Source organism: Ptychodera flava, chromosome 11 (genome assembly GCF_041260155.1).
Source record: "Ptychodera flava strain L36383 chromosome 11, AS_Pfla_20210202, whole genome shotgun sequence".
Classification (NCBI taxonomy): domain Eukaryota; kingdom Metazoa; phylum Hemichordata; class Enteropneusta; family Ptychoderidae; genus Ptychodera; species Ptychodera flava.
In genome coordinates, this window is record NC_091938.1 from 10,494,674 (window position 1) to 10,513,143 (window position 18,470).

The following is an 18,470-nucleotide window of genomic DNA, read 5'->3' on the forward strand; positions in this document are numbered from 1 at the left end:
CTACAAGTGCCTTGTTTGCTTGAATAGCAACGGTCAGAATGTGCACAAAAGTTGCAGATAATCCCGCCAAAACTATGAAACTTTCTACCATCCTCTCTCAATCACAGCCCGTAAACATATTGCCAAAAGTACACTGGCTGACACTCAAGTTTACCAAAATCGTGCATCCGGTGTTTGATTCACTGTATACTTTCACTCTTCTAAATCTATTAATGCACACCGCCAGCACAGATATTCGCACCTATGTTCCGGTTATTTTGCAGCTTGGTTGAAGATCGCGGGCAAGTATGGTCCGTATTTCAATTTCACTATCGAATTACCTGCTGCTCTTTCTCGATTCCGAAGAATTATCCACTCGCCATTCACACATACAAAGAAACTGAACCTCGCTAAATCGCGTTGAATGTGATGTCACCTGATCGTCAATCTTGGAAAAGAATTGATTTCACTACAGTACATGGACCGCGACTGAACGAAAACATGTAAAACTACCATGTGTAAAAATATGAAAATGTGCCTTCGATATCAGTTTCCTAATACACAAATTGGGATGAATCCCGTAAACGCCGCCTGAGTCTGCTATAGCGATTATGGCTGGCCCACTCAAGGGAATATTGGTGACTTTGATATCCATCCTCATTATCTGCGAAGTTTTATATTTCATATGAATAATCCAGTTGTGAGCAACATTCCAATGGAAATCCTATTATTATAACTTCTGAATGTTTACATAACTTTGAATCAACGATGATGGCATTTTGAAAAGGGTAGCGTCTCCTTCGAGATCACACTACTTCGATCCTGGAAAAAGGGAAAAGGTAAATTGTAGAGGTACGAGGAACGGCAGCTGTGGGCTAGGTTACCCGATCCGCCGAACGGTTACATGATAGTTCTCGTCGTGACTGTAACTTCGACATGTTCGACACATTTGGTGTGAAGATGAGAAACACCATCGACGTGAAATGATATGCTTTTGGCAAATCCACACGCCTAGAGGCGCTTATACCTCTTCATAGTCATTAGTCATCCTTACAAAAACGTGCCGACATGAAAACTGAGATGGGCCCACTCTCACACATGTTCAGCTTCGGCTTGACTCGATAATTACACCACCGAAACGCTTATATTAGAAGGCCTTGGACAACCACGGGAGTTCCTTGTCGCCGTTTATACTTTACAGCGTTATTGTGCAAACGTAGTACAGTATTCTCATCCTTTTACCCGGTAAATTTGATTTCTTTAGTAAACCGTTCCGGCTGGAAGCACACAATAAATGCGTCGATTTATCAATTCAAACTTTTCTTCAGGAAACTTTAAACCTTTCTCTTTCACAATCAAGCATAAAATCAGGGTCAAGGTGCAAATTTCTGGATAACAAAAACATAATACCTAAAATTTACCGCTATGTTTACTTTAAAGGTAAAAGCAAATTTTCAATTTTCGCAAAAAAAAAATTATCATTCCACAGATTTCAAAATGAACCCACACAACTTGAGTATCAGACTACAATAGTATTGTGAAAATTTGAGGGTCCGAACAGAAATGAAGAGAACTGTTTTATAGACCATCAATGGTATTTCTGTCAATTTTCACCATGGTTGTTTCACCAGACCTATAAAAGACAATGACCGTCCTAATACCCATAAGGCCATGCTTTATACTTTGTTGGCGCGACCGGAAGCTTGTCACCTGGGATTTTTTCCCTTGGTGACACCTGAAATAATGTACCAGTTTCTTTAACTTTATCAGTCTATATGGGTTTCAAGTGCGCTTCAAGTTTCCGACCAACAAAATGGTCTCCAACTTCTAACGTTTGTGCAAAATAGACTACAAAAATATTCTTCGAGTGTGAACACAGCAAAAAGAACTGTGAACGTACGCGTGTTTTCTAGGAATTGCCTCTTCTGTGGGCCCTTATTGATCACAATTGCAATTAGATGGCTACGTATACCCAGGGAGCTGTGATGTATCGACGAACACGGTTTACCACATACCAACAAAGAAGGAGACTCCACAGATATAACTCAACACCCACTCCCCGCCTTTGGATATCCGATATCTAATCATGTGGACCGCGGGGCTAGACTTTCTACGACATCAATTTCAAAACAAACTGCGAAGGGGGAAAATTCCGTCAACTTTGTTATCTTCCTGCTATCAAAAGCGAATCCCAACGGTGACGTCATCCAAACTCATACACATTTAGGGGTCAATGTAAGGCTTATAGGTCAACTACAAAGCTCTGTATGTAGAATATCTGCAAATCCGCCAGTTTCGCGTGCTGTGAACTAAAAACAATAGCCTTTTTGGCAAATTTGGAATAAAATCTACCCGTACATTATTGCAGTATTGACCGTTTCTTAGATACACCTATACCGGACTAGATTCAGAAAACAAATCATTTAGAAGCTGTAGGTATCCCAAGCCTCTAACGAGTAAGCAGTGGCCATATCCACTTTTTGACCCACGTTAACTAACATGATTGAACAAATATCACTTTCTGTAGAACATGTATACTCATGCGTGGTAATTTTTGCCACAATGTCACTCTGTTCCGGCAACAACATGACGCCAATAACATGTTAGACCAGGCAAATGAGCGATGGCTTTCGCGGCAATCTAGAAAAAAAATGAAGCATTGATCATGACAACCGTTTCTTCCTAACACAAACATTTACTCCCATTTTTCAAAAGCGCGACTCTACTGGACTGTCGCGCAGACACAAATTGACTGCGGTTTCGTGCATTCAGAGTTTACCCCCCTCCCGACTGATCAATCACCATTTGTAAAGCAAGGGTTGAGTGAGACGGAGTTAGCCGTATTGACTCAAAGTTCAAACATCCCTTCCTCGGTGGAAGCCAGGGCATCATAAGGTCACCGGCACTGTTAGAATCCTACTTAATTTTGATGTGGTAAAAGAAACACCAGTCTAAAACTGAAAAAAAAATATGTAGACCTCATCATCAGCGTGGTATATCCAATGGATTACCCGGAGGCAGTCGTATGTGCTCCATTGGGAACGTTCCAACAAAAGTAAAACAAATGGAACTCAGTCACTTGGTGGCAATCTGACTGACAGATTCATTTTACGATTATAGTCCTATTGCCCGCTGATAATGCGGCTATTAAGAGAATCGCGGGACGCATTATCAGGATGCGGACATTCACACAACCTTGGACCTGACCTTGAAAGCAATTCAGAATGAAGAGATGACGTCATTCAGGTATAGTTCTGAACGGTTCGACTGTTTTGTCGCAAGGGGGAAGTATCTTTCCCGCGCAATCTCAAACCTCATGAATGCAGTCCCATTGGCATTAATTTTGAATGTTTTTCCGAATGCTGGAAAGCATATCGCCCTGAATGTTAATGAACTTGGGAATCCGCATTTTCAGGCTCGTACATGTACGTGAGTCGAGTGAAATTTCTTGATATGCGCCAGATTGAAAGGTTCTATGATTTTCTGTTGCATCGCAAAATATAAATAATGCAAAAAACGGGACGATAAACATTTTTCGTCGACACCTAAAGCCTTGAAAAACTTACTAATTGTTAAAAAAGACTGTCAAATGATGGTCAAAAGTGTATTGTACAAGTTGAGACAGTCACATAGAGAAACGTAATTTCAGAAACCTCGCTGTTTAAGTATGTCACAGGATCCAATATGCGAGTCGGAATCATGAATTAGATGTGATATGGCTTCCATGTTAACAAACCGCACTAATCGACACCATTTGATTCGAAAATAGGCATGAACCGTTAGATCTGGCGAAGGATAGTCGAAATTCGGGAAATATTTGCATATGAAATATCTTAAAAATGTAGCCTTCCTCCGTTTGCAAAGAAAGAATTTCAGATATTGACTATCAGTGTGGAAAGCTCGGGAAAATTATACATGGATTGCTCCGCTAACTCCACAGTGTACGTAGTGGAGCGATGAAAAAACAAATTTCTGCAATGTCTCATTATGATCCACCTCCCCCGAGACTAAATGGTTCATCCCTTAACGCCGTCGAGTAACTAGATTCCCGTTGGATATTTTACCGCCAGGATAAGTCCTTAACCGATGAAAATGTCCACAGAGAAAGTACAACCCATCAAGTTGCTAAAGCCAAGTGCAAATCCACCCGCACAAGAACCAGAACTATAATCGACCTGCCCGATCGAAAGGGCACAGGCTATGGGTCACATAGGATCTTTGATTCATGTTAAACGTATCAGGTTTGCTCCCTAAACGTATCAGGTTTGCTCCCTCGACAGAAATCTATTCAATGTATTGTTATTGTTATTTTTACAAAACCGTAGTCATTTGTATATCATTATGGAGAAAAGTTCGCAGCCTCGGCCGCAAATATGTAATATTAGCTACCACCGTTTTCCTATCCATCGTAGTTTTTTTCTTTACTGGTTACATGATCCCACGGCATATCAGCGACAGCCATGGAGTTTCAATGATCCTTTAATAGATGTCAAATCAACGCGAATTCAGAGAAACGTCGGGCATGGTATTCTTATTCGCCGCGAAATAGTGTGCTCACCACCCTTTACATCAAGAGGCACGCCATCGACGAAAGGATTAGTTCACAGTGATTAAATCCGTGTTTCCTCCCTCCGTCGTGCGGTGTCTCTGAAACATCATTGTGATGAACAAGTGGAAGGTTAATGTGGGGACTGTAACTTAATCTGCAGGATCGTTCACCCACGTGAATACATTAATTTCGACATTTGTATAGCTGTGGCGCTTATGCTACGGTTTACACCGATCAAAGCACAGTCGTGACCTTTGACATTGCCATCAGAGATGATTCCCTTTCACCGTTTTCAAAGATCCATCTTTTGACAACATCGGAGCGGAAGTAGCAACTACTGCTGAATATGAGCACGGGATGTGATATCCGTGAATAAAAGCACCTCTCCTTCACTCATGCTTTCAACAATTTGTATTGTCCCTGCATAATACGCGTGTGTGATACATGCTTCGCCTTAAACGAAATAAGTTCTTCAACAGCTGAAAAAAGCTCTGATAAGAGGCCATGTGCCAAACGATATCACCGCGCTGCATGTTTCGCGTTTCATCGAAACGCGCTGCTTCTACGAAGAATGATATCGTCGAGATCAAACAATATTGCCAGCTGTCTGCTGATGGAGTTTAATGAGTAACGATAAAAAAATTCTACATTGTATTATCGAAAGCTAAGATAAATCTGTCCAAACATTACAATGCCACATTATTATGCTTTAACCGCAAACTTTTCTCTGAGATACTAAAATGGGAATGAGAGAGACCCTCATAACCTTGTAATCTTGACACGGGATGCACTTAACATAATTGGCAATGCTTGAGTCGACACAGTATCAACGTCTGACTGAGATGCTAGCTTAAATCTGCATCCCTACAGAGCCTATTAATTATTGAAGCCACTCCGTTGTTAGTGGGATAATGGAATTCCCCCGCGGAAAATGTGCAATCCCGCCAGACCAGCAAAAACTTACGGGGGGAACATGCATGAATCTTGACGTGAGATTTGACGACGAACTGAAAGAGGCGCCATTAATATTTCATGAAACCAAAGTCTCGATGTATAATAACATGATAAAGGCACGGGTTGGCATGACAGTTGGTGGGAATGGTATATCGACAAATTTGACGGACAGGAGACTGAAATGGCACTCTAATCTGTCTCGTTTACATATACTACCTTGGCTTAAGACTGCTTTAACATAAAAAATGGTGGGGGACTTGAGAAATACAGGGGGGTCGACTCTTGGAGCAGTAGAGGAGGGACTTGAAGGTTTTTCTCTGCCTACAGGGGACTGAAAATATTTTGGTTCCCAACATTTTGATTTTATCCAATGGTTTTAACGCTAGTAATAATTAATTTGTCCCATTTTATGATTTTCATCTCAAAAAAATCTAAAAACGTATGAATGCAAAAACAACAAGTTTGCCTTGTAACGAAGCAGAAGCTGCAACTGTTGATATTTTTTCAATATTTCGATGCCATGTACCAAATAAAATTTCTTGCTGTCTCTCTACAACATGCTGAAACACAAAATATTCAGTTTGTCAACAAAGCCTGTAGATATAAATATTGGTGATAACTGAATTAGCCGAGACTGAAGTTCATTTGTCAATGATACAAATGCATGGTACACGTATAAAGGCTGTGTTGGCAACCTGAATTCTGGACAGCTCTACATGCTGTAGAGAGTAGAGCAGAACGTAGCTGTATAAACTGAACAAAATATTGTCAAAATTATCAAAGTTAATACAGCTACTGCACTGCTACTGCCTACAGGCAGTGTCACTGTCACTGCATACCGGCAGTGACATTGATAGCTCTGACTCTGATGTAGATGATGATTTAAGTCTTGTACACAAGATCAGGCCAGAGAGCAACACAAGGAGGACCGTGCAGGAAACTTAACAATTATCAGGGATTTTTGAATTCTGGCATAGGAGAATAATCACATATAAGAGAAAAAAGATGGGGTCACCATGCTTTATTTTCTACAAATGTACGATGAGAAGTCACCGTTTTTCATGAAAACCACTTAATATCAATATATCAAACAATTCATTTCAAGTTCATGCAGTGAATGAAATTTTCACATCTTGTCGTACACAAAAGTCAAAGTTTGAACAGTAAAGACTCTAATTTACCTGAAAAAATTTTGTGACTAAATCACTAAATGGAATGATTATTGTTTACCAAATTTGCCATTATTACACCAAAAGTTTCTGAGATTAGAATGTTTATTTGATGGAATACTCTAACCTTCCTGTATTATCAGTTTTGTAAACACATTTGAGTAGCATCTAAGTTGTGTATGTCTTGTACCTTTGAAATAAAAACAAAAACAAAACATTTTTGGCGGGTCACAGTTTTTACAATTTGGCAAAATGTAGGTAAGATTTCACAATTTGCATACTCTCTCGTGATTGTCATTGTGTGTGATCTTCAGCTGGTGCGATTGAGCTAGCCAGAGTTGGATTAACTCAAGTTGGCTTTGACTGTTAAATCCAAACAGTTAACTGATGCATTTAAAAGTGAATCAATTTGCCTTGAGAATACGGCTCTACAAACTGCTGATAAGAGGTAGTTTCCTGAGCAGTACTGCGCAATACATGTTTAGTTTTTCTCTGCAAGTATTCCTAATAAGTATGCGGCCGGCTATATGATTATTTTGGGGAGCTTGAAAAATATAGTCATATAGATTGGGACTTGAAAATTGTTTAAGGGTATGGAGGGGGATCTGAAAATAAAACGAGATTTCAATCGCGATTCCTCTAGCTCCCCCCCCCAACATTTATGTGAACGCAGCCTAAGCACGGCAATTTAAAGGCGCGCGCATTAAATTCCTTTTCAAACCATCAACAATGATTACGTAATTAGTGTGCGACTAACAAAGCGAATTTGTTTTTCAAATACGATAATACTATAAAGGAATTCCACACATATACCTGACAAGTTCAGTCACAGCTACATCGACTATGGCATATGCCTAACGCATTAATGGCGGTAAACAGATTTTCTTCTGCACTGGATCGACGTTCATGTTTAAGACGGGAATATTTTGCATGAAATGCAAGGCGACTGGTAAAGCTATGCGCACGTTTTGCCAGAACTGGAAGCAGTGAATGGTTAATTATGTATGGGAAGGAAAATATATTGAGCGAGATATAGAAATCAAATGCATTATGCAGGTAGATTATTTTTACGTCCTGTGTTGAAAAATTTGAGTTCTCAGGCTTGGCATTTAACCCATTGCGTTTAATGGCAATGATGTGATCCATTTACAAAGCCACACTTGTTCAGTCTTGGTGTTATATGTTGAAGAAGATCGTCGCCAGCAATACTGTTCTTTGGTAAGAGGAGAAATACGCTGTTAATGTTGATGGAAAATGGTTGTGTCAGTAAAACTAGAGATGGGGTTAAAAACCATGCTTTAAAAAAACAACTTCAGTCCGAATACTTGGCATCAGTGACAATGAATGGTTCACAGCATAATGTGTCATGTAATTTAATGTACCACTAGCGCTAACTAACAGTTGACGCGACCTGCAATAAGTCATCTTTGTTACCTTCCTATACCCTGTGTTGTCGATATCATAAACCATATTCCTGAAGTGTAAGATGACTTTTCACAATTGAGAAAACGAACACACGGTGGAAGTGCTGTGTTAAAGTTAGACTGGCCACGGAGGGGCTTTGGCCAAGCCATCAAATAGCGAGAGATCTGATTCGACACACCATGCTCGTGCAATGACGTATTGAGCAAACCGACAGACTCATGCCCATGGGCAAAATGTGTTCAGTCTGACAGAGGCAGTGCAATTTTAAAACCAAATAGCGACTGAGCAGGGCCGATGGGAAACCATAAAAACCGACCAGGCGACCCTCTAGTGGGTTAATGCGAAGTGTATTTAAAGTCTTTGTGAATTCGTAAAGTGAAAAGTGCACCATCAACGTTTAAGTAATTGGCTACCAATTGCCTTCTTGTTTATTCTGTTTGACTGTAGGAATCGACAACAACCTCATCATGCAGCAACTTATCGGGCGTAGCCCCAGGGGATGAATACATTTACATTGTTGCTAACGATCTAATCGGGTATAAATATCAACCGCCGTCGCAGTGGGTAACATCTTTCCGTACATATTAGCTAAACGTTAACGAAAAGATGATAGCATGTGGGGAGGAACCAGTCCAGAAAATGTGAATAATACATTTACCTTTGGTCGTCAAAGTGTTCTTCTCAAAGCCGATGAATCTACGCAGAACGATTCAATTATCGCAGAAATGTTATGTAACTTTGAAGCGTAATTTATACGATACTGACCAGGCTTTGTAATAGCAACACGTACATTGTCATACAGATGACATACCGTGTCAAATCAACGCATAAATTAGCACGAATACACTTGACAGCCGCCACAAATGGAGAGGTTCGATTGCATATTATCCAATCAAGTATGTTAATATGTTGACAATATTCTCAATAGGAAAGTGAACCTATAAACGAACTTGTTAAACAGTAACAACCGATTACACATGTACGACTTAAAGGTATACTGTCACCTGTTCCAATTTTGCCACAGTTACCAGGGAAAGAGAAAATCTAACCAATCACAGATTTTAAGCGGGTGGCCGCTTTTTAAAAACAGCGCCCTCACATGGGCATTTTGAATACAAGGAACGCCCTTTTGACCATATATGGGCATATTTAGACTACAGGTGACTGTATACCTTTAAGCTAGAATGCACCTGGGGCATATATTCGGACTCTCAAACTTTTGCAGTACATACTTGGTTTGTCACAGTTCATGTGAAGGCTATTTTGAAACTCATGGAGTAAACTAAAGTTTTCAACGGTTTATTTTTTGTGAAAATCGCAGATTTTAATTTTCTCCATATAGTTCGGAGCACAGGGATGGCGGCCATTTTGAATTTCTAAGATCGTAAATACTAGGTAATTTGTTTCTCTTGTACTACATTTTGCACGCTGACCCCCTGATTTTTATTCTTGATTTTGAAAGGGGAAGATTAAAAATTGTCTGCAGGAAAGTTGGGGCAACAGTTTAAGTATTAGAAATGAACTATCTGAATGTAACTTTTTCAAACGCACTTAAGTTTTTTTCTCTTTAACACTTCAAACATTGCACCTTTCATTTAGAGATTTGGAGTTTCTGTGAAAATCAGCCACTTTTCTGTGCAGTTAAGGTAGAATGCCAGTCGGCGACAGACTTTTACAATTCTTTAATTATTTTGTGGTTTCATTTTTAAAGCTCTATGTGTAAGAAAATAATTTACTGTCTTTAGATTAGTTTTTCGACAATCGAAAGGTTTATTTTTCTCCATAAAGTTAATACAGGGAATACGGCCATTTTGAATTTCATATATCAGTAAATCTGGGGAAATTTGTTTCTCTAGTATCAAATTTTGCACTGTGGAACCCCGATTTTTTATTCTTGATTTTGAACAAAGAATGGCAGCAAGATTCCCTGAGCAAAGTTTGAGCAAAAGTCTGTCTTTCAGTTCACTTTCAAGGCGCATGCTACCTCAACGTAGGTAATTATCTATAATTAGGTGTTTTAACAATGGTATTAAAAGGCGTTCTAACGCAAACAGCTGTTCCTATCAATTTTGGACGGCTAATGGGTCAACCTCTTTCAGGATAAACCGAAGTAAAGCTGCTTGCAAACCTGGCTACATTCATGGCGTGTTGTTAAAAGTAACAGTTCTGCTTCCGTGTATAGAGACGAATGCAACATAAATAAAATTATACATTTCATCAGACGTTTATTCCATTGAAAGTTTTCATGAAAACCTCATTGACAGTGGGTTATTCTCACAAATGTATTTGCAATAATATAATTATCTGAATAAAAAGCACTCTCATCTTTTTGGATATTTCAGTCAACCTGTACCATTATCTCAACCATTAATTTGATAGAGAAGTTTATTACTTCGTACCCGTTATCCACAGCCTGTCGTTGGCTATACTATGATCTCAGCCACAGTGCGAACTAAGACCGCATGACTAGTCGACAGATTTCCAGCGAGGATAGTTAAAATAGATATTTAAGCTACATACTTGTCCCAGGCCATGAATATTAACAACTGTGATCTGGAAACAGTAGTAAAGCCTCTTGAGATCGTTTAGAACAAATTTTCGAATAAGTTTTATGGATGAGTTTGTTCAATCAGTCTAACACAATAAATCTATGTCTTAACGTCGAGTAAAGACGTGTTTAAAAATGTAAACCTGTAGTAAAAACAATTCTTTCTGTCTCTGTCTCTCTCAATTTCTCTGTCTCTGTTTCTGTCTGTCTGTCTGTCTGTCTGTCTCTCTCTCTCTCTGTCTCTCTCAATTTCTCTGTCTCTCTGTCTGTCTGTCTGTCTGTCTGTCTCTCTCTCTCTCTCTCTCTCTCTCTCTCTCTCTCTCTCTCTCTCTCTCTCTCTCTCTCTCTCTCTCTCTCTCTCTCTCTCTCTCTCTCTCTCTCTCTCTCTCTCTCTCTCTCTCTCTCTCTCTCTCTGCGCATGTTGCATGAGATTCTGAGTGTAGTTATGTAGAAACACTTTTATGTGATTGAATCAAATATCATGAGAAATTCGATGCTCTTGTGGTGTATTTTATTCATGATATTTCTTCGACTGCCTCTATCTACCGCTGCCAAAGTGTTAAGTTTCTCTGTACATATGTCCGTGATTGCATGTGGAGTCAAAGGGCGTACATTTATGATTTATCCGAAAGACACAGGCATAAAATGATGAAAAAACGTGATTGATTATATTCCTCTAAGATATATATGTAAAAATAGAAGAATTTGCCCAAAGGATTGCCAGTAAAGGATATATTTTCGAGATTTATGCCCATATATCTATAGTTTTGGAGGAGATAATGAATTCTTATCACCGGCCGAAAAAGTGACTTTTTCACTTTGGTAGTGTCAATGTATTGAAACAACGTATGAATAAACAACCATCGTTCATAAAAGAAATTCGCTAAGGGGGAGTTTGGATTACACTCTCTCGTGGTTCTCTCAAGCAAAATTACAACTACTTTTTTTTATGACGAATGTCTGACCGACCGATGTGTTAACATTTCCGAAAGACTCGCTCCCTTACTTACTGGCTACTGACTGACTGACTGACTAACTTACCTATTTACTTACTTACCTACCTACTTACCTACCTACTTTCTTACTTACTTAGCTACTTACTTACTTACTACTTACTTACTACTTACTTACTCACTAACTCACTTATACTTACTTACTTACTTACTTACTTACTTGCTAACTTTCTTACTTATACTTACTCGCTCACTCTATCATTCTTGTTTGCTTGAGTGCGTGCGTGCGTTCATACTCAACCTTTGAGACACATAATTATTTACGCAGTAGGCACAATTCACCTGGTTATTCAGCAGTTTCTTGCTCATGCTCAATATGATACGCAGTTTAGGGGTTAGTTGGTCGGCAAATAATACATCTGCATGATGGTGAAAACAGCCTAGAAGCACCATGTCTTCAAGCCAACGCTATGGGAAGAGAGAGGTAGATGGTTCTAAACAAGATCTGCAGTTGGTAACTCGGTCCGCGTAACGAGTTATGAACCGGGAGACTTCAACTCAAAGTATTATTGACAAGCAAGAAAGTGGAAAGAACGCCGTTATTGAGAGCAGGAATCCTGTGTGAACATCATGTTTCCACTCTCTCCTCATGACGTCGGTTTGAAGCAAGGAAAGATTGGGTTTCAGAATCGAGTGGCTATTATGTTTTCAGCAATTTCCGTAAAATACTATACTGTCGAGTAATATCGGTTACGTTAATTGGTCGGTCGGTTTGGGGATCCATCTATCAGACTGAGTGCAGCCTCCGTTTTTTGTTCTAAGAAATATCAAGCCTTGGTAATGAAAATCAGCACTTGCAGTATGTCACGTAGTGATTTCACCTGCTCGGTTGACATGACGGTAGACTTGACTATATATAACAATGATACATTTTGTAAACTGGCTGTTTTGGTCAAGCTGAAAGAAACCCGTAAATACGGTGAACGACCACTATGGTCATAAAAGCGATGTCATAATAGCTACCAAATCGCTTTTAAGCGACAACTTTGATAAGCAACCCATTTGCGAAATTCAGAGTTCGAAACAGGGAAACGAGTTCTGACTTTTTGAAGATAATGTTATGACATCTCTCTGAGTAGTACACAGTCGAGCAGCAGCTTCTCATATTGTAGGTAACAGCATGAGCAGTTATGCTGTTGATTTGTGTTTGTACATAGCACACACCCAACATTTGGTGATTCCTTCCGACCGCCAGCACTAATGAGCATGGTGCACACAGTGACCATGAACGACTGGTACCATATGGCTAGTAAGTATGCATTTGAAAGTCAGACATTAATTTAACATCATGTTGACATAGCATGCTCGAGACATATCTTTAAAGTTGGAGAAAATGACAATTTTGTTTCTAATCAATGCCCATATTACATACCATGCAATCAAATAGGAAATCGTAAGTTGACACCTTTCATGTCCATACTTTTGTCTTATGTAACAGATTAGGAGATTTCGCCTTTATCACTTGGTCAAAATCAATTTTTGTTATAACAAAGTGAGTACATGCTTCGGGCTTCTTTTTAATTTGAATACGTGGTTTCCAAATGTAAATTATCACAGAAAATCGCCGACACAAGAGTTGAAGAAGAGAGAGAAAAGTACTTACACCCGTTATTAGATACACTAAAACACCATTATCAGCAAATCGCGTGCGTCCTTAACCATCTTCGTAATGCTCGTGGCGGCACGACGCGCCAGCATTTTATAGCTTTTAGTTGTATCCGAGCTGGGGCATGATATTTCAGAACAACATGAATATTAGACCAGTAAGCGATTTTTTACACGGACAGGTGAAAATGACGACTGGTGGTTTTATGAATTCTCTAAATGCCCTTCTCTAATAGATAGTCTATACAAACGTTAAGGAATGGGCGAAAACGACTCGAAAGCCGAAGCTGCTCAAAAACACATCAATCTTAATTGAATCTGAAGTACTTTTCAAAAATAATGAATAAAAACTGTGACAAGAGACATATACAACATAATATGCGATATAAATGCGTTACCTTGGCAATAATGTTAAAAATATTGCGTGAGACGAGAGTACTTTCTTCAGCGATCAAAAGACTGCGTAAATACCCATAAAGTGTTGAAGACAGCGAATTTTGATAAACCTCCGTTGAATCTCAGTCAGGTTTTCGCGAAGTTTAAAAGTCTTAGACTGTAGTAGTCTCTTATGCCTAACACATTATATTGACAGATGTTCCTGAGAGGAAGATTGAATCAATTATCCTCTATGGTTCAGACCAAATGCTATATTTTACGATTCTGGACTAATGATGGATGCGGCGAATGAGCAATTATTATCATTATAACGCTTCCACAATGTAATACATGTAGAGTAGGTTACGCTTCCATTTTTGTTCCAAAATAAAGAGAGAGAAAAGGTCTCGATATGAAAAGGTTTAAACGCGAGTTAAACGGTGACATTTTTGGTGCATTACACGACAAGCTAAAATGTATTTTGATAAGGTTATTTTTCTTCGCAATAAAACAACTTTGATGAAACTACCGATATCGCGTAGCTTTATGGTGTATCAACTCTGGGGGATCAAAGCCCCGTCTTTATGGAGTATTGAAATGCAAATCGCACAGTTGAGTGATATCATGATACCGGCTGCAGCCTATATTCAGTTTTGAAGTTATCATCCAGGGGGCAGCTGTTACATGTTTACCACCTTTTCTTGTCTCACAGTGATTTCACCTGCCTGGCGATGTTGACAAAACTGTCAATCTTTTCCCATCACAAGGTAGCTTTCACTGCACTCGGCAAATACCACATGTAAGGTATCGTCCTGTCTAATTATCCAGTCGCGAAATTAGCTTTCTTTTTTTCTGTAATACGAAGCCGGAAATATAAGCAAGTTATGGTCTTCCTTTCGTCGACATAACTCACCTTGGTCGTCAGCTCTCTGTCGGACTTTGGGGAAAAACTCTTCCTATTTTCGTGCCACAACCATTCTCTCCGTACTAACCCGATACCACTCACGTCGTCGACGTGTGAAAAAGTGTACATGCGTATGGACGCTACCATTACAACGTGGGGGTGCCTACTAAGTCTATATAGTCACGGCTAATCTGAAAATTCGACATTTTTTACCTTTTATGAAAGATACAAAGGTAGTGCGAACGATCTTGAATGTGACTTCCGATGAAAATTTCAACAAGCACCCGTTTTTAAAATTACTGACTAATTTTATGTGATAGAACTGGAAGATATTCCTCTTCCTTGTTCAAAATGCCACAAGTCATGAGACCATCCTCTTTGCTTACGAATGATGGTGCCTCGTTAGCTTCAGTCAAGTATTCTGACGGCATGGCCTTCGAATCGCGCACAAAGCCGTGAAAGCCGTTTAACACCCGTGAAATCTGCCTTAATTTCGCGCAACATGCGCACTTTTTTGTCAAGCCACAATGGCCGATATATGCTCTCAGGGTATTCTCTACGCGAGAGATGTTGACGACTAACCAGCTTCAGATGTAATTGTTCACGGCGTGGTCATTGCTACAGGGCTGCTATTGCACGATTTTTATGTTAGTGCATGCACAAAAAAGTTGTCTGCGTTTTAGAGTCCAAACCTATTGGCAATTCTGCCCATGTGTGTGGCTATCGGAATGTCACTAAGACGATCTCACTGAAACCGAGTAGCGCATCGTGGCGATGACGTAATGAGTTGTTTTCATGGGTAATTAAAATATTTGAAGGCGCCGGCATTACAAAATGCCAGTAGACGTAACGGGTGTTATCTGCAAATGATGGCGGTTGATGATAAACAGCCTCTCAATGAATATTACACCCTGTTTGATGAACAAAGAAATAAACCATTCCAAATGACGTCTGTCTTCTCAGGCCGGGAACATCATTAATATTTTCTCTCTTATGAATTACATATCACTTTCATTTGGAGGTCTACAGGGAGTGAATACAATGTTTCATTCAGATAGGCCAATATCTGTTGATATTGAGAATGTCAATTCCCTCTGGAAAACGACAAAGCTTTTTTTACATTCGAAAATACTGTCTGTCTGACTCTCTCTCTCTCTCTCTCTCTCTCTCTCTCTCTCTCTCTCTCTCTCTCTCTCTCCCTCTCTCTCTCTCTCTCTCTCTCTCTCTCTCTCTCTCTCTCTCTCTCTCTCTCTCTCAATTTCCATTTCGAGTTGCTCTTTTTTCTACCACTTGTCTATCCCTGCCTCTTTCTGTGCCTGTCTTTAAAAATGTCTTTAACTTGCAGTCTTCAAGAATATATTCCTGTTTTATTTCTTATTTCTTTCTGACCCTGAACACATTTACTCTCCGGACTGCTGTAAGTTTTGTTTTTTCAAAGCCAAGGTTACACAATTTTTGAAAAGATAGGTGTTGTTCAAATTCTGCTAAGAGTGGACATCACTGTAACTCGTTACATGTCACATACTTCGCTAGGCATGTTTGTCTTATTTGCGTTTGGATTACAAAGTTCAACATATTAACACAACGTTTGAGTTTATATTGCTCTTAAAAAGGCAACTCCTTGCCAATAAACTGGGTTCTTTATTGAATAATAATTAAGGGCTCACGCTTTGCAAAGTCGTGAAGAGTTGAATGCTGAGATGATCAAAGTGCGATTGGGGCACAAACTTTGAGAGGGAAACCCGCTTATCTTATGCAATGGATTTTTAAAACGTCTTACTTGCGCATTGGTTGCTGAGAAAAGCTGAGGGTTACTCCCGGTTGTAACCGGCCGTTGTTCGACGGTGACGGAAACATCCGGCGGACGGATAGATAGACCCGAGTGACTCGGTTCGTTGCGTGAACAGATTACTGATTGCCCCTAGAGATTAGCAGATGTGTTAAGTTTAAATATTACAAATCGCTCCAGTAAACATCTTGAATTTCACCGAGACACTTCAGTCGAGTACCTTAGTACTTATTAGTTTGAGGCCATCTGCTACCTATTTCACCCGACACAGTGGAACACATCAATCGAATCTGTGAAGGTGGGATATTGGCCCGTCGTCGAATGGGAATTTCGGGTTCTGACCTTTTACAGATCAACAAATACGTCTCTTATGTAATCTTTAAGACTGGATTTTAATGAATTAATGAAGAAGTGAAGATTTCACCATTAATGGGTTATGACAAATCGCTTAGGGTTATCAAAACGATAAATTGGAATATTCGTAATTATCTTTTCACGGCTGTAATGCGATGTGACGATCACTTGCTCTGACCGCTGATCCGTACCACTAAGTGGTACCGAGGACTGCCATCAGATGCTGAACTGTTGTACCGGATGTGGCGGGAAAGGGTCATTTTTTCAGAAATAGGAGATTACACTGTGGGAAAAGGAAGCTGGTTTTTGCGAATTATCTCTCACCAGAAAAGATTAAATTTTAAAATTAAATCACGAATGAATTCGGTGTTTGTCTTTTTAAAGTTATCATTGACGCAAAGAGCCATTATCATATGTAACCCTACTACACCATACAGCCATGTTTGCAGTTTAGTAAATAAGCGTCATTTCAGTTTGTAATAGCTGTCATCAGCTATGCCACCCCTTCCCGCAAGACCGAAGACAATTCGACCAACAACGGACAGTTTTGCAAATCACAATAATCCTAGAGGTCATAGTTATTCAAAAACTGTAGGCCCCCTAATAAAACACCATCGTTTTCATAATGAAGATTGGGTCCAGTTTCCGTCAGGTGCGTCCTGGTTTCTTTACATTTTCTGATTGTAAGCAGGATAAGGACACAGGTTTCGTTGACCATTCTTCAAAGAAAAAAAACCCAAAATATGGTATTTTATCTAGTAATACAAAATAACAAGAATAATGTTTTATGGTGGTTATATTGAGTAAATACTCTCGTCTGTTGCGTCATATGCTGTACTTTACACAAGCTATTGCATATCCACGAGGGCTGAAACAGTGTATAGCCACATTTAGGTCATATCTGCGTCACCAGTCACGCGTAATTCAAAATGGCTCCATCCCTGTGGCAGCGCCCTGGGGAAAAATATATTTTTTTAATTGTCATAAAAATAAGCCGGTGATAACTTTTGATTGTCAGTTACTTTTAAACGAAACAACACAAGTGGTAAAGCAAAAGAGCATTGTAAAGAGTGCAAATATCTGACCAAGAGGCGATTTCTACCTTATTCGAGTCGTAAATGTTGCATCCTTGAAGAAGGCAGAAATTGAGAAAAATCGATTAATGAACGATAGGATATTTGGCGATACCATTGTCAATTGTCAACTTATCTGCTGAAGACAAAAGGCAGTATTTAATCGATCGCCGCTCGTTCTTGTGAAAAACTGTTGCCATGGAGATTCGAAATAAAAACTCACGTTCTTTCTGACTTTCTGACTGCTGAGTGAAATATTTCCAAAGTCTCGCGCGATTTATCATTCAGTGAAACGGACATCGCCGCGCAAACAGGTTCATTAATTTCCAAGGCCGTCCAATTTGGAGATGGTGTCCCGGCGGCGTTGTAAATGGGAGAAATAATCGCTTTAGTGTCAGAAGTAAGAAGTATGCACACACAAACCTGAACCTGAAGAACTCCCCTTTGATTTCAAATTAATGCGGATAATGCTGGTAAAATGAGCGAACAGTTGAGCTTGTTTTTGTCAAGTTGCTTCCTGATACGTGGTGGACATGTACAGCGATTTGCGTCATTCATTTGGACAAGAACTCTCTCGCGTTGGCAAAGTTTGTAAATCAACAACACCTGTACGTGTGTCGGATTACATCGGCATGTTTCGGAGAGAGTGCATTTTTTAGTTGACGCTTAGTGCAAGTTATTGAGGCGGGGAGAGAGAGAGAGAGAGAGAGCACCAACAGTGCGACTAGCCCGT

At 39.6% G+C, this 18,470-nt stretch overlaps 1 protein-coding gene across 20 annotated transcripts in view; it reads right to left on the minus strand.

The window, feature by feature from the left end:
* LOC139143493 (neuropeptide S receptor-like) overlaps nucleotides 1-18,470 on the minus strand; it is a 215,979-nt gene that overhangs the window by 34,609 nt on the left and 162,900 nt on the right. Inside the window, exon 1 of one of the 20 annotated variants that reach the window (XM_070713880.1) lies at nucleotides 14,531-14,634. The exons of 14 other annotated variants lie outside the window; for them this stretch is intronic. The gene's annotated coding sequence lies outside the window, so the exon portion shown is untranslated. Of the gene's footprint in view, nucleotides 1-8,734; nucleotides 8,779-13,240; nucleotides 13,307-14,227; nucleotides 14,635-18,470 lie in introns of those variants that run through there. 5 more of the 20 variants (XM_070713867.1, XM_070713871.1, XM_070713882.1 and 2 more) reach the window with 5 other exon arrangements.